At 43.5% G+C, this 17,692-nt stretch overlaps 1 protein-coding gene across 2 annotated transcripts in view; it reads right to left on the bottom strand.

Annotated features, from left to right (window-relative positions):
* Window positions 1–17,692, bottom strand: part of LOC134342702 (protein phosphatase 1 regulatory inhibitor subunit 16B-like) — a 215,146-nt gene that overhangs the window by 191,112 nt on the left and 6,342 nt on the right. The window contains exon 1 of one of the 2 annotated variants that reach the window (XM_063041147.1): window positions 8,372–8,390. The exons of the other annotated variant lie outside the window; for it this stretch is intronic. The gene's annotated coding sequence lies outside the window, so the exon portion shown is untranslated. Of the gene's footprint in view, window positions 1–8,371; window positions 8,391–17,692 lie in introns of those variants that run through there. 2 annotated transcript variants of the gene reach the window in all.

Below are 17,692 nucleotides of genomic sequence, written 5' to 3'. Positions count from 1 at the left end.
GCAAGACAGATTGGGAACCAGTCACTGCCAAGTAGGAAAGGAGATTGAGAGTGGAGGGGGCGGGGGAGAAAACAAGAAAAATTTGTCATATTTTACACATTGGTTGTTTGTCCATCTTTGTTTGTGTAGTTTTGTTTTTGATTCTATTGTGTTTCTTTGTATCTACTGTGAGAGCCCACAAGAATTTGGGAAGTTTGGATAGGTACGTGGATGGGAGAGGTATGGAGGGCTATGGTTCAGATACAGTTCGATGGGACTAGGCAGATTAATATTCCAAAGGGTCTGTTTCTTTTGAAAGCGCCCAGCAATCCCCCGATTTAATCCTAGCCTAATCACAGGAGAGTTTACAGTGACCAACTACCGTACTCAGAAGGTCTTTGGAAAGTGGAGCACCCAGGGGAAACCCACACAGTTACAGAGAGAACATACAGAGTCCTTACAGGCAGCCGTAGGAATTGAACCCAGGTCACTGGTATGCAAAAGTGTTGTGCTAACCACTACACTATCGTGCTACCCTTGTGCTGTGTTCCTGCAGTGTTCTTAAGACTCTATAGCTCTAAGAAAATGAATCTCAGGGTTGTATATGGTGACATATATGTACTTTGATAATAAATCTACTTTGAATTTTGACTTTGACATAAGACGTAAATATGGGATTAATATAGGGCACTCCTAATTTGGAGCCATTGATCACAGCATCGATGGCCTGAATGGCACCTTTCTGCACCTCTAACTTCTATGAGACACAAGAGGCTGGAGGTGTTGGAATCCAGAACACCAATCTGCTGAAGGAATTCCACAAGTCAGACATCATCATCTGATGAGGGAAGGGAACTGTAGATGTTTTGAGTCAAAACCGTAACCAGTTCCGATGCAGGGTTTCAAAGGAAAATGTCAACAATTCCTTTCCCCCTGAAAAAGATGCTGTGCGGTCCACTGAGTCCCTCCAGAAGCCTACTTATTGCTACATTTCCATGAGTTTGTCCTGATTTCATGAGATTATGAGGACACGCAGACTTCTTTTATTGTCATTTAGTGATGCATGCATTAAGAAATGATACAATGTTCCTCCAGAATGATATCACAGAAACACAAGACAAACCAAGACTAAAAAAAACTGACAAAAACCACATAATTATAACATATATTTACAACAGTGCAAAACAATACCGTAATTTGATAAGAACAGACAATGGGCATGGTAAAAAAAAGTCTCAAAGTCTCTCGAAAGTCCCATCATCTCACGCAGACAGTAGAAGGGAGAAAAACTCTCCCTGCCATGAGCTTCCAGTGCCGCAAACTTGCCGATGCAGACCCTGGAAGCACCCGACCACAGCCGACTCTTGAGTCCGTCCGAAAACTTCGAGCCGTCCGACACCAATGCACCGAGCACCATCTCTGCCAAGTGCTTCAACCCCGGCCCCGGCAACAGGCAATAGGCAAAGCCGAGGATTTGGGGCCTTCCCCTCCGGAGATTCTCGACCGCACAGTAGCAGCGGCAGCAAAGCGGGCATTTCAGAAGTTTCTCGAGATGTTCCTCCATGTTTCTCACGTCTGTCTCCATCAAATCAAGATTGTGCACGGCCCCTATTTAACAAATACGATATCATTTTGGAGCGGCTGCGCGCGCTACGTCGCGCCGCCATCTTCTTCTCCCCTCTAATGCATAAAGAATATTGTGCCTGAGTGACAGGGAGATAGATAGTGACAGTGATGACTCAATGCAGGAACTTCCCAGTCAAATTCCAGGGTAAAACAAAATTACTGGAAATGGTGGTTACTTAAAGTAGAGGCAACTTTCTGTGGTGAAATGCTGTCTAATAAATACAACCAAATAACATTCCTCGGGTGACTGTTTCCCCATCTATCACATCAGGAAATTGGCAGCCTTCTGTTTCTGTGTGATAACAATTATTTTGGTGAGTCTAAAGTTTGGGGCCATAAATACAAGTGAAACAGGAGAAACTTCCTTATCCCAAGATAGAAAACACACACACCGAATATCTCTGGCAAATTACACAGATGTGTTCAAGGAAAACTAAATAAAACACACGAGGTGGGGGTGTGGGAAGGATGATGGATCACGTTGTGCATAATTACCAACACAAACCTCTGGGGCCGAGCAGAATAGCTGCAACATCACAGAAATCATCCTGAGAAATGGAAGTCACTTAGTTCACAAAGCACCTAACGCACAAGAACTCCCACGTATTAGTAGGTAAAGCAGGTCTTAAAATCAACAGCGCACATGGGGAAAGAGGTACAAGAGCCTCAGGATCCACGCTTCAAGGCTTAACAGCAACAGTATCGGGTTCTTCTGCTACTGGAGGGAGGGGGCCCCATTGGATGAGTAAGCCCCTTGATTATTACAGTATTATACCACCCCAGTGGTGGTGGGGTGGAGATATATCTCTACCGAAGGAGGTGTAAGGCGCTCCTTCCCTCTGCTGGCCTGCAAGTCACCCTTGGGTGAGGTGTAGCACCTGCTTAGTCCCCCTTCCCCGATCACATGAAGCCATGGGAGCAGGTGGTGGATGGTCGGATGAGCAGCTGATGTATATCACAAGTCCTGGTTATGCAACCACTGACGCCAGGCAGACAATCTCTGAAGAGTATTGATAATGGCTGGGCTCACCCGTCTCGTAAAGACACTGCCCAGAAGAAGGCAATGTAGAAAAATTTGTCAACAACAATTATGGTCGTGTGTTCATGGTCATGTGACCATGATCACCAATGTTATACAACGCGGCACGTAATGATGATGACGATGATGACGATGATGACGTTAACCCAGGGCTCTACATGAAAGGAAGCAGTGCCATTGATCGGTAGGAACATAATAGAACAGTACTGAAAGCATTGACGATGAACTTAAATAAAGACCTAGCAAAAAATATTATGAATAAAGTTTAATTTGATTAAAAAAAAATACTTCTCCCCACTGCCATCAGGTCTTTGACTGATCTGAAAAACAACTAATTCTACCTCGGACTACATTTCCCTCAACTTGTACTAATATCGTTACGTCATCTTTGTTTATTGTATCACGCAAATTATGTATATTTTATGTTAATTTAGTTCATGTCAGAGTCGACTTTATTGTCATTTACACTAGTACATGTATGCACAACTTACTTGCAGCATCACAGGCACAGAGCAACATATAAAGCAACAACACAAAAATAATTAAGCATAAATTATAAAGTTCTAGATAAATTTATTATCAAAGTACATATATGTCACCATATACAACCCTGAGATTCATTTTCTTGTGGGCATACTCAATAAATCTATGGACTAATAGCCATAACAGAATCAATGAAAGACCAGCCAATTAGACCATCCATCCAGAGTGCCAAAGACAACAAACTGAGTAATTACAAAAGAAGAAATAATACATAAATGAGCAATAAATATCAATAACTTGAGATAAAGAGTCCTTGAAAGTCTTTGGTTGTGGGAACATTTCAATGATGGGGCAAGTGAGGATGAGTGTAGCTATTTCCTCTGGGTCAAGAGCCTGATGGTTGAGGGTCCTGAAACTGGTGGTGAGGGTCCTGAGGCTCCTGTACCTTCTGCCTGATGGCAGCAGTAAGAAGACAGCCATGTCCTGGGTGGTGGGGGTCCCTGATGATGGATGCTGCTTTCCTGCGACAGCATTTCATGTAGATGTGCTCAATGATTGGGATGGCTCTTCCATGGTGGACTGGACTACATCCACTACTTCTTGTAGGATTTTCCATTCAAGACCATTGGTGTTTCCACACCAGGCGGTGAAGTAGCCAGTCAACATATTCTGCTCTACTCATCTATAGAAGTTTGCCAAAGTTTCAGATGTCATGCTGAATCTCCACAAACTAGAGGCGTTGCTGTGCTTTTCTCATAATTGTAATTAAGCATTTTTTCCCCAAGAAAGGACATAATGAGATCAAAAAAATTATTATTAGTGCAAAGTGATTAAAGTGGATGTACTGACGCTAAACTGCAGTGATTAGGGTTGAAGAGGCGAATGGTTGAACAGAAGTAATTGTTTCTGAACCTGTTGGTGTCACACTTCCGGACTGTTTGCAGTTACATGTTCATAATGTACTGATCCGCTGCTGCAAAAAACTAAATTTTCATGGCATTTATACCCTGGGAATGTCTGCCCATGATAAAAAAACCTGTCCTTGCTGTAAACAGAAGCATGCTTCCCACCTCAGCACCTAGCATTGGGACCAAAGGGGGCAAAATCCTTAAAATAAAGATTAGTTTTCTTTGTCACGTGTACATTAAAACATCAAAACATACAGTGAAATCTGTTGTTTGCATCACTGACCAACACAGAGGATTTGTCACCATGTGTCCAGCACCAACATAGCACGTCCACAATTTACAAACCCATATGTCTTTTGAATGTCAGAAAGGAGAAGGCACAAACTCCTTACAGACAGCAGTGGGGATTGAACCACGACCTTCCAGTCACTGCTGTTGTGAAGCATTATTTAAGTTCCTCGGGGTCAATATCACAAATGACCTGACTTGGTCCAACCAAGCAGAATCCACTGCCAAGAAAGCCCACCAGCACCTTTACTTCCTGAGAAAACTAAAGAAATTTGGCCTGTCCCCTAAAACCCTCACTAATTTTTATAGATGCACCGTAGAAAGCATTCTTCTAGGGTGCATCACAACCTGGTATAGAAGTTGTCCTGCCCAAGACCGAAAGAAGCTGCAGAAGATCGTGAACATGGCGCAGCACATCACACAAACCAATCTTCCGTCCGTGGACTCACTTTACACCGCACGCTGTCGGAGCAGTGCTGCCAGGATAATCAAGGACACGACCCACCCAGCCAACACACTTTTCGTCCCTCTTCCCTCCGGGAGAAGGCTCAGGAGCCTGAAGACTCGTATGGCCAGATTTGGGAACAGCTTCTTTCCAACTGTGATAAGACTGCTGAACAGATCCTGACCCGGATCTGGGCCGTACCCTCCAAATATCCGGACCTGCCTCTTGGTTTTTTTGCACTACCTTACTTTCCATTTTTCTATTTTCTATTTATGATTTATAATTTAAATTTTAATATTTACTAATTTTTAAAATTTTTAATATTTACCATCGATTTGTAATCCAGGGAGTGGGAAGCACAGAATGAAATATCACTGTGATGATTGAATATTCTGGTATCAATTGTTCGGCGACAATAAAGTATAAAGTATAACCACAATCCTACTGTGCCACCCCGTTGCTGAATATTTTTCAATCCTTTCCGTGAAAATGTCACTTTCAGAGATGGAGTTTCATGGATATTAACTGTTCCTTTCTGAGAAACTGGGTTATCATCATCATGTGCCATGTCGTATGACGTGGGCGATCACAGTCTTTCCATGACCATGATTGTTCTTGGCAATTTTTTTCTACAGAAGTGGTTTGCCATTGCCTTCTCCAGGCAGTGTCTTTACAAGACGGGTGACCCCAGCCATTATCAATACTCTTCAGAGATTGTCTGCCTGGCGTCAGTGGTTGCATAACCAGAATTAGGTCAGGTCAGCATTTACGGTCCATTTCTAACTGAGGGAGTTATGGTTGTCTGGCTTCCTGAGCTTTACTTAGTGAGCATGCTAGCCTAAGACTGACAAACCTGATTAATAAAGGGACAGTTTACAATGACCATTAACCAGCCCGGTACGTCATTAGACTGTGGGAGGAAACCAGAGAGCCTAGAGCAAACCCACTCATTTCACGTGGAGGATGTACAGATACTCCTTACAGGACGCCGCCGGAACAGGACTCCCGAGTTTCGGAATGTTCCGAGGTGTAATACTGTTGCTCAAACTGCTTTACTATGGTGGCTGCTGCAGTCCTTCTGGTGAAGGAACACTAACAGTGTGGATGGGGAGGAAGTTCCTAAATTTAGACCCAATGTGAACTAGTTATATTTCATACAACATAAAAAGTACACCACAATACAAGCCCTTCGACATTTCATACAACATAAAAAAGTACACCACAATACAAGCCCTTCGACCCACAATTTTGTACCAACCTTTATAAACTACTCCAAGTTCAGTCTAACTCCTCCCTCCCACGTGGACCTCCATTCCTTCATCCATGTGCCTATCTAAGAATTTCTAAAATGTCCTTAATGTATCTGCCTCTACCACCACCCCAGCGGTACATTCCACAAATCCACCACTCTCTCTGTGTTAAAAATCTACCTCTTTTTACCAATCACCTTAAAATTATGCCCCTCCTATTAGCCATTTCTGCCCTGGGGAAAAAAAAGACATTGGCTGTCCACTCTATCTATGCCTCTTATCATTTTATGCACTTAGATCAAGTTACCTATCATCCCCTTTCACTCCAAAGAGAAGACCTCGAGCTCACTCAAGCTTTCCTCAGAAGACGTGCTCTCAAATCCAGGCACCGTCCTGGTAAATCTCCTCTGCAACCTCTCGAAAGCTCTCAGTAACTTCCTACAACGATATGACCAGAACGGAACGCAATATTCTACAGCTGCAACATTAGCTTGTGGCTCTTAAATTCAATCCCCCGCCGAATGAGGAATAACACACCGAACCACCCTATCAACTTATGTGCAACTTTAAGGGATTTATGGATGTGGAACCCAACATCTCTCTGTTCCTCCACCATTAACCTTGTTTTTGCCTTCAATTTCAACCTGCCAAAGTGTATCACTTTGTACTTCTCTAGACTGAACTGCACTTGCCACTTCTTAGCCCAGCTCTGCATTCTATCAATGTCCTGTTGTAACCTACAGTAATATTCTACACGATCTATCACACCACCAATCCTTGTGTCATCTTCAAACTTACTAACCCACCCCTCCACTTCCTCATTCAAGTCTTTTATAAAAATCACAAAGAACAGAGGTCCCTGACACATCCCTGAGGAACACCACTGATTGCCGACCTCCAGTCAGAATACGCTCCACCTACTACCACCCTCTGCCTTCTGTGGGCAAGCCAATTCTGAATTCACACAGCCAAGTTTCCTTGGATCCCATGCCTCCTATTTTATTTTCCTTAGCAATGCAGCATGCCCTTCGAGCCACACCGCCCCATCAAAACCTGACAAACCCAATGAACCCTAACCTAATCACAGGGACAATTTACAATTACCAATTAACCGACCTGGTATGTCTTTGGACTGTGGGAGGAAACCAGAGCACCCGGAGAAAACCCACTCATTCCACAGGGAGGACGTACAGAGACTCCTTACGGAATGGTGCCAGAATTGAAAAGTAACTATACTCCCTGCTCTGAATGAGAGAGGACTCACCTTATGCCTGGCTCCCAGAACCACACTATTTAAATACACTCAGTGGCCACTTTGTTAGGTACACCTGTACACCAGCATGTTAATGAAAATATCTAATCAGCCAATCATGTGGCAGCAACTCAGTGCATAAAAACATGGAGACATGGTCAAGAGGTTCAGTTGTTGTTCAGACCAAACACCAGAATAGGGAAGAAATGTGATCTAAGTGACTTTGACCTCAGAATGATTATTTGTGCCAGATAGAGTGGTATGAGTATCACATAAACTGTCGATATCCTGGGATTTTCATGCACAAAAGTCTCTAGAGCTTACAGAGAATGGTGCAAAAAAACAAACAAAAAATCCAGTAAGTGAAAAATCCTTGTTAATCGGAGAGGTCATGGGAGAATGGCCAGACTAGTTCAAGGTTCAAAAGAAATTATCAAAGTACATATATGTCATAAAAATATATAAAGAGTCAAATACAACCCAGAGATTCATCTTCTTCTGGGCATACTCAATAAATCCATAATAGAATCGATGAAAGACCGGATCAATTAATCGTTCAACCAGTGTGCTAAAGCCAACAAACCGTGCAAATACAAGAAAGAAATAATAATAAGTAAATAAGCAATAACTATCAACAGTTCAGCTGACAGGAAAGCAACTCAAATAAATGCGTGTTACAACAGTGGTGTGCAGAAGAGCGTCTCTGAATACACAACGCTTCGATCCTTCAAGAGGATGGGCTACTGCAGCAGAAGACCATGAACGTATACTCACTGGCCTCTTCATTCAGTACAGGAGGTAGCCACTGAGTATAAGCAAACAGGAAATTAGAAGCCCAAGCCCACTTCCTAACATTTCACAAAAGAACTTGAAGGAATTTTAAATGGTCACACATGCCATGAAAATTAACAAGTCAATAATTCCATAATCACATAAGCAACTCTAAGAGGATGCCTGGAAAGTGCAGGGGAGAGGAAAAGAAGGACGTGAGATGGAAGGATGCAAGAGAGGAATAAAGGGCAAGAGAGGTTTTTTTTGGGTCAGTAGGCCGATTGGGTGCCGTAATGCCTCGTACACACAAAACAAGCATTCATATCTCACCAGCTATTTTCCACGTTCCCACAATTACAGGTCACTATCCCCCAGAGAGGCTGATGGAAGTGAGCACTGCCTTGGTTCCTGGCGCAGGCTGTTGATGTAATATAAGTCTTTGTTTCGGTTTAGACTTGCAAAAAAAAACATTATCCAATTAGGAGGGCTGACCCATATTCCTGTTTCCTCTGAAATATTTGGAAGAATTTGCACTGAGTGACGACCAGTTGGACCAATAATTCGTTTTCCTTGTGTACTTAATGAATATACAGTAAATTCTAAAAAACACTAGACTCTTAACAGCTCTGAAATCTCTGATGTCTTTTTGAGTGCCCATGTTCGCCACTGTATTTGATAATCAGATTTATTTTATAATCATTCCCTATCCATACATTAATACTACCTAAGAAAATATTAAGTATTTCATTGTAAAAGAAGGCAGTTTAAATGGTTTGGCATGGATTAGATGGGACAAAGGGCCTGTTTCTGTGCTGTACTTTTCTATGACTCTAAAAGTTTAGATAGTTCTTTCATGAAGTGCTGCCTTATCAGGTTTGAGGAGATTTGGCATGTCACCAAAGGCTCTAACAAATTTCTACAGATGTACCACGGAGAACATTCTGACTGGTTGCATCACCGTCTGATATGGAGGCTCCAGTGTACAGGATTAAGAAAAAGTTACAAATGGGTTCTTAACTCAGTCAGCTCCATCATAGGCACAGACCCCGCTGCCAACAAGCTCGGGGTTCATTTCTGGCACTCTTCTGTAAGGAGTCTCTCTATAGACTCCTCGTGGAATACATGGGTTTTTACTGGGTGCTTCGGTTTCTTCCCACAGTCCAAAGACACACGGTTGGTCATTGTAAATTGTCCTGTGATCGGGTTAGGGTTAAGTCGGGTTTGTCAGGGTTGCCGGGGCCCTGTGGCTTGAAGGGTCTAAAGAACCTACTCCACACTGTATCACTAAAAAGGTAAATAATTGAATAAACATGAATTCTTTACTCTTCTCCTCAGGAGTATTGCTTGTGCAGTGAACATCAGTTTACTGCATTGATTTGAATGAGACCTAACTAGTTTCTAGACAGGATTCATAGTGATTTCCACACCCACTGTATTTATAATAGGACCATGAACCTCTTTCCAAACCCCCCCCCCCAACTCTTCTAACCCAACAGGAGAGTACGTGAAGGAATTCTATACTGGTCTCACGGGCATGCCTATGGGGAGGGAACTGGAGGAATTTCCAGCAATACATTCCTATCCCCGCCCCACATGTCTAATCCTCCCCTTCAAACACATACCTCAGTTTTTGCTTCTGAAGCTTCCATTGCAACTCAGATAGTCTCCAGTTTTCTCATCTATTTCAAAAATAGTCCTTATTCATAATATACATATATACAATACTAAAAGGCTTCAGCATATGTAAGATAATTCTGTAAACGAAGACATTCAAAATAGTGAAATGAGAAGTTTCTAAATACCAAAAAGTTACCATAAAGAACAGTAAACAGTAAAAAAAACTAAATCAAATTAATATTTAGTGTAATCACCCTTTGCCTTTAAAAGTGCATCAATTCTTGCAGTTACACTGTTGTGCACTTTTATAATAAAATCAGCTAGAAGGTTGTTCCAAGCATCTTGGCGAATTTGCCACAGTCCTTCTGCAGACTTTGGCTGTCTCACTTGCTTCTGCCTCTCCAGGTAATCCCAGACAGCCTGGATGATGTTGGGATCCGGGCCCTGTGGAGGCTATACCATCTGTTGCAGAACTCCTTGTCCTTCCTTTCACTGAAGATAGTTCTTCATGACCTTGGCCATGTGTTTGTCATTGTCCTGCTGCAGAATAAAGTTGGGACCCATCTGACGCCTCCCTTATAGTATTGCATGATAATAATTCAGGTTGTAATTCTCAACATTGAGAATTCCATTAATTCTGACCAAATCACCAATTCCATTTGCAGAAATGCTGCCCCAAACCCGCAGGGATCTCTGCCATGCTTCACTGTCGGTTGCAGACACTCATCCGTGTAGCACTCAAGTCAAGTCAAGTTTATTGTCATTAACTAGATACATGTATATAATCATATATAGAAACGAGACAATGCTTCTCCAAACCAGGGTGTAAAACACAGTAGTACCCATAACACACGATAACTTCTACGGAAGATAAAATCTACAGATGAATCACACATAAATAACAAACTAAAGTGTATTCATATTAAATATTATAAGGTATGGAACAGATTAACCAGTGACACTTCGAATACGATGCGGCTGAGAGTTCAGAAGCCTAATGGCGTGGAGGAAGAAGCTGTTTCTCATTCTAACCGTTCTTGTTTTTATGCATTGTAGTCTCCTGCCTGATGGTAGAAAGTCAAAGAGGATGCTGGATGGGTGGGTGGGATCCTTAACAATACTAAGGGCCCTGTGTACACAGCACTCCTGATAAATATCCCCAGTGGATGGTAGGGAGACCCCTGTGATCCTCTCTGCTGTTCTCATTGTCCTTTGTAGGGAGTTTTGGTCCAATACTCAACTGCTCCCATACCAGACGGAGATGCGGCTTGTCATGCTGATGCTCTCACTGGTGTTCCTGTAAATCGCAATTAAGATGGGATAGGAGATTGTTTGCCTCAATCTCCTTAGGAAGTGGAGCCGCTGCTGTGCCTTCTTGTTCAGGGAGGTGATATTAAGGGACCAGACAAGGTCATCTGTGTGCCTTCTCCCTTCTCACATTCAAAAGATGTGAACTCCCAGGAACTTGATGCACTTAACTCTCCCAATGGAGGAGCCATGAATTTGCAGAGGGGATGGTTCGTCTGCACCTTCCTGAAGTCCACAATGATTTCCTTTGTCTTCTCCAGGTTCAGGCTTAGGTTGTTCTTCTCACACCAATCCACCAGCTGCTCCACTTCCTCTCTATACTCTGTCTCACCATTGCTCTCGATAAAGCCAACCACTGTTATGTCATCCAGCTCTTTTACGGACAAACTGCCTCCTGAGCCAGCAGTTTAAAGTTTTGCCTCACCTGTCCAGGGCACGTGCTGCCACTGTGCAGCACCCCATTCCTTATGTTTGTGTGTGTTGGCAAGTCTCTTGGCTTTGTTTCCCTTTTTGGCAGCAACTCTCTCAGCAGCATAGCAGTTAGCATGATGATATTACAGCTCAGGGCATCAAAGTTCAGAGTTCAATCCCAGCATCCTCTGTAAGAAGTTTGTATGACCTCATCATGGGATGTATGGATTTCCTCCAGGTGCTCTGGTTTCCTCCCACAGTCCAAAGACATACTGGTTAGTAGGTCAATTGGTCATTGTCAATTGTCTAGTGATTAGGCTAAGGTTAAATCAGTGAGTTGCTGGATGGTGCAACTCTCAGGATCTATTCATTGTTGTCTCTCTAAATAAATATAAAATACAGTACTATGCAAAAGTCTTAGGCACCCTAGATTTTTATATAAATTTTCTGAAGATGTGCTATCACCTGCTTCTGGCACCATCATAGCATGCCCATAACTTTCTAACCCTAACCTGTATGTCTTTGGACTGTGGGAGGTAACTGAAGCACCCGGAGGAAACCCACATGGTTATGGGAAGAACGTAGAAACTCTTTATAGACTGCGGCGGGAATCGAACCCCAGTCAATGATCACTGGCACTGTAAAACAACTGCGCTAATTGCTACGCGAATATTGTTAGCACAATTTTGACACGCATATGATCCAATCTTCCGCTCTCTGAGGGACTTTCCCACCAGACTCATCCCCTGGGTGTCTGGTAGTGGAAGAACCTCAATGGCAGTCCTTCCCCTTTTCAGTTTTACCTTCCTTTTTATAAACTCAAGAGATCCTGCAGATGCTGGGAATCCAGAGCAATATACACAAAATGCTAGAGGAACTCTGCAGATTAGGCATCATCTACAGTGGGGAATAAACAGCCAATGCTTCAGGCCACAACCCTTCATCAGGTCTTGGACTGAAATGTCAACTACTTATTCCTCTCTGTAGATGCTGCATCATGCTGTGTTCCTCCAACATGTTGTGTGTTACTTTACTTGATTATCTCTCCTGCTCCTCCCTCCCAATCCAAATTTCCGAAGAATAGCCGGGGCTGGGTGGAGAAGTGACGAGCTTACTAGAGATCTTATCTACTACTTTTGGTGATTACATCAGAATGCAAAATACAGCCAGGCAGACAATCAGCACTGACGTTAATTTGATCTTCCCACAACATTGTTTTTTTGAGCATACTCTAGAGGCAATTGAGGACAATCATTTCCATTTTTGAAATATGTAACAAATGAAATCTTGAACTAAATTCTCCTGTTCAGCGTCCAACATGAAGAATCGTCCATTTAAGTACCTCATGGCCAACATGCCAATCACCATGGCTGGAAAAAAAGCTCAGAGTTCAGAGTTCTATCTGGCCACAAACTCATAAACTTGTTATGCCAAAGTAACTGAACCCAGCAGTTCAGCAAAGATGAGTTTGACCCATAGATCCACCAAATGCTGATCGGTAGCATGGGTAATTAGATCTGGAGCAACACACACACAACAAAATGCTGGAGGAGTTCAGCAGGTCACGCAGCATCTATGGAGGAGAACAAACAGGTGACGTTTCGGGCCAAGAAGGGTCCTGGCTTGAAACGTCGACTGCTTGTGCTTTGTTGGGGATGGCAAAGGAGCTCATTTTACTTCTGTTGTCACTGCTTGTGTTGTTCTGCTGATCATTGTGGGAGTGCAGTGTTAGTGCCAGAATAGGCGGCAACACAGTAGCCTAGTGGTTAGCCCAACACTTTACAGTAGCAGTGACCTGGATTCAATTCCCTTTGCTGCCTGCAAGGGGTTTGCACGTTCTCCCCGTGACTGCATAGGTTTCCTCTGGGTGCTCTGGCTTCCTCCCACAATACTAAGACCTACTGGCTGGTAGGTTAATCGGTCATTGTAAATTGTGCCATGATTAGATTCGGATTAGGATTATATTGGGTGTTGCTGGATGGTGCAGCTCAAAGGGCCAGAATGGTCTACTCTACGTAGTATCTCAACAATAAAAAAATAAATCTGAATCCGAATCTGTTTATTGTCCTCCTTAGCCAGTACCTGACCTGCTGAGATCCTCAAGCACTTGTGTTTGTTGCTCGAGATTTCTAGAATCTGCAGAATCTCATGTCGCTCTAGTTAGACCAGGGTCAATTCCCAATAACCTACAAAGGTAGTCAGCAGACACTTACAAAGATTATCCATGTAAAACCAGATCCAGTGTATCTTTTCCACTTAGAAAATGCTTTTATAGAACCATATTTGCCTAGAGCAGGGGTTCCCAACCTTTTTTTATGTCAAGGACTCTGTGGACCCCTGGTCTAGGGGTTTAACAAGGACCATTATCGTGGCTCTGCTGCCAGGTTCTGTACAGCTTCCCTTACTGGAGATAACTCTTGAGCAACAGGTGATACGCTGGAAGAACTCAGCAGGTTGAACAGCATCTTTGGGAGGAATGGAATTGTCATCGCTTCTGGACAAAACCCTGCACGAGTCCTGATGCAAGATTACAACCAAAAACATCGATAGTTCATTTCGTTCTCCATCTGCCACTTCATTTCCCACTCCATCTGTCACTTCTCAGCCCAGCTCTACATCCTGTCAATGTCCTGTTGTAACCCATGACAACCTTCATGCCATCTGCAAACTTACTGACCCATCCTTCAACTTCCTCGTCCAAGTCATTTATAAAGATCACAAAAAGCAGAGTTACCAGAGCAGATCCCTGTGGAACCCCACTAGTCACTAACCAGCAGCTAGAACATACTCCTTCTACTCCATCCTCTGCCTTCTGTGGCCAAGCCAATCCCAAATTCATGCAGACAAGTTTCCCTGGATCCCATGCCTCCTGATTTTCTGAATGAGCCTATCATGAGGAACCCTATCAAATGCATTACTAAAATCCATATACACCGCACCCACTGCTCTGACTTCATCAATATAGTTTGCCATTTCCTTAAAGATTTCAGTCAGGCTCGTGAGGTATGACTTGCCCCTCACAAAGTCATACTGACTATTCCTAATCAGACCATGCTTCTCCAAATGCTCGTAAATCCTGACTGGAAGAGACTCCTGCAGTCTCGTGTCTCCATTAAGATAACTCTTACCCATATTATCAGCCGTCATCCCAGCATTTTTTTTCCCACACTGCCACGTATGGAGGAATAACAGACAACATTGGATATCCCATGCTACACCCTCAAGTTTAACTGGCAAAACCGAGCCACAAAAGAGATCAAAACCAGATCCAAACAACTGGATTCCTTTTCATTCATAAAATCACAAGACCATAAGACATGGGAGTACAATTAGTATGCTCCACCATCCTCATCATTATTATGTGGTGTGTTGTATGATGTGGGCGATCATGGTCTTCCATCTCTTGATCATTATTGTTCTTGGCAAACTTTTCTACAGAAGTGGCTTGCCATTGTCTTCCTCTGGGCAGAGTCTTGACAATACGCGTGACCCCAGCCATTGTCAATACTCTTCCCTGACGTCAGTAGTTGCATAACCAGGGTTTGTGATATGCACCAGCTGCTCGTACGACCATCCACCACCTGCTCCCATGGTTTCACGTGACCCTAATCAGGGAGTGAAGCACATGCTACACCTTGCCCAAGGGTGACCTGTAGGCTAGCGGAGGGACCTTTGGTAGAGACGTACACCTCCTTTGATAGAGACATATCTCCACCCCACCACCCTCATTCCATCAAGTCTGATTTATTAGCTCTCTCAACCCCATTCTCCTGCCTTCTCCCTGTAACCTTTGATGTCCTTACTAATCGAGAATCTATCAACCTCCGCTTTGAATATACCGAATGACTTGACCTGCACAGCTGTCTGTGGCAATGAATTATACAGATTCACCACCCTCTGCCTAAAGAAATTCTTCCTCTCTGTTTTAAAGGGATGTCCTTCTCTTCTGCTCCTGGACTCTTCCGTGTCCACTCTATCTAGGCTTCTCAATATTCAATAGGTTTCAATAAGATTCCAACCCCCCTCCCATTCCTATAAACTCCAGCAAGTACAGGCCCAGAGCCATCCAACACTCAAGCATTGACCTTTTCACCCCCGGGATCATTCTCATGTACCTCTTCTGGTCTCCCTCCAACGTCAGCACATCCTTTCTTAGGTAAGGGGCCCAAAGTGAGCCACAATACTTCACGTGTAGTCTGACCAATGCTTTGTGAAGCCTCAGCATTACATCTTTAGTTTAATATTCCAGGCCGCTCGAAATGATTATTGTCCACGTCTGCAGCAGCGTAAAACGGGAATATGTGATGATTTCTATTGGAGATGCTTGCATGAGTCATCTTCCCAATGGGGCCCTGGAACTAGAATTTCAGGAACAACTTGTTCCCCTCTGCCATCAGATTTCTGAATGGGCAATGAATCAATGAACACTACCTCACTACCTTCCGTCCCCTCCTTTTGCACTACTTATTAAATTTATGTACTGCATTGCACTGCTGCCGCATAACAACAAATTTCATGACATATGCCAGTGAGATTAAGCCTGACGCTGATTCAGAAATGCATCTAACAGGACATGAGCATCCCCTGCAAAGGTTCACATTTAATTCCTTAATTGCCCTAATTAAGAGGATGGTGGACTGCCAACTAATAGTGCTGCAGTCCTTTTGGCGAGGGAGTTTGATGCAGGATCCTGGCAAGCAAGTAAGGACAGTATCTCTGGAAATCAATGTAGCTTGAGGGTATTTGCAGATTAATGGTGATAGAACATACTGTAGAATTCCTGTCACTCTCTGTATGTTCTCCCCATGATTCCAGGTGCCCCGGTTTCCTCCCACATTCCAGAGATGTGTGGATTAATTGGTCACATGAGTGTAATTGGAAATGTCAGGTACAGCCCAAATCCAGGGGGCATGGTCCAGGCCCCAAGAGTATATCAAAGCAGCAGGGCCCGCGTCCGAGAGAGAGGAATGATGTGAGGTTTGTATGATTTAAGCGCCGGGCCAGATCGAAAAGGTCAGGGTGTCGGGGCCGGAGGCGAGGGACGGGCTGGTTCGGCTCACTGCTCCGCGAGGGTTACTCGTCTCTGCGCTGAACTGAGGCTGTGGCCTACACTAACGGGCTCCTGGACCGGCTGCAGTGATGACTGGCTCCGTGGCTGTGGACTCACCTTTGTGAGCTACAGTTGTTTGCTTGCTTTTGTTCTTTGTACGATTTGTTTTCTCCCCTGCACACTGGGTGTCTGAGTCTTCTTTTTAATATGGGTTCTACTGAGTTTCTTTGTTTTTTGGCTGCGTGTAAGGAGATGAATCTCGAGGTTGTATATAGTATACATACTTTGAGGGCCTTTCAACAAGCTGTATTTCGAAATAAATAAATAAAAAGATAGAACACTACAGCACAATACAGGCCTTTCAGCCCACAATGTTGTGCCAACCTGTTAACCCACACAAAGATCAATCTAACCCTTTGCTCTTACATAGTCCTGCATTTTTCTATCATCCACGTGCCTGTCTAACAGTCTATTAAATGTACCACATGTATCTGCCTCTACCACCACCCCAGCAGGATGTTCCACTCTCTGTGTAAAAATCTTAATTCTCACATTCCCCCTATAATTTCCTCCAATCCCTTTAAAACTATGCCCCCTGATATTAGCCATTTCTGCCCTGGGAAAAAGTTGCCACCTATCCACTGGATGTTCCGAGATACCTTTCAGCATGAAGTTGAGGACTTATTTATTCATCTATTTGTTTGTTTGTTTAGATACACAGCGTGGAATAAAACCTTGCAGCCACACCATCCTGCAACCCCCCAATTTAACTCTAGCCTAATCACTGGACAATTTACAACGACCAATTAACCTACTGACCGGTACATCTTTAGACTGTGGGAGGAAACTGGAGCACGCAGAGCATACCCACGCACTCCACGGGGAGAAGGTATATACTCCTTACAGACAGCAGTGGGAATTGAACCTGGGTCACTGGTACCATAAAGCGCCATGCTAACCACTACGCTACCATGCTGCTTTATCCAGAATGATATTTTTTCCTTTCAAAAGCATGTAACAAAAATTATTTACAGGTCTGAAGTGAGGAACTAGGGAGAGGCCCTGCACGATTCCATTGGTTACAGGCAACTTCCAATATCCATGCTTACCTCAAGGTCATCTGAGTCAAAACATGAAAAGGTGGGATCTAACCTGGCAATTTTACACAATCATGACCTGCAAACCAGAGTCTAAAGTTACTCACTTATTCCACCATGTCTATGCCATCCTTTAAAAGTTCAAAGTTCAAAACTCCAAGTAAATGT

The sequence above is a fragment of the Mobula hypostoma genome, chromosome 2 (genome assembly GCF_963921235.1).
Source record: "Mobula hypostoma chromosome 2, sMobHyp1.1, whole genome shotgun sequence".
NCBI classification, from domain to species: Eukaryota; Metazoa; Chordata; class Chondrichthyes; order Myliobatiformes; family Myliobatidae; genus Mobula; species Mobula hypostoma.
This window is presented reverse-complemented; position numbering and strand designations above follow the sequence as displayed.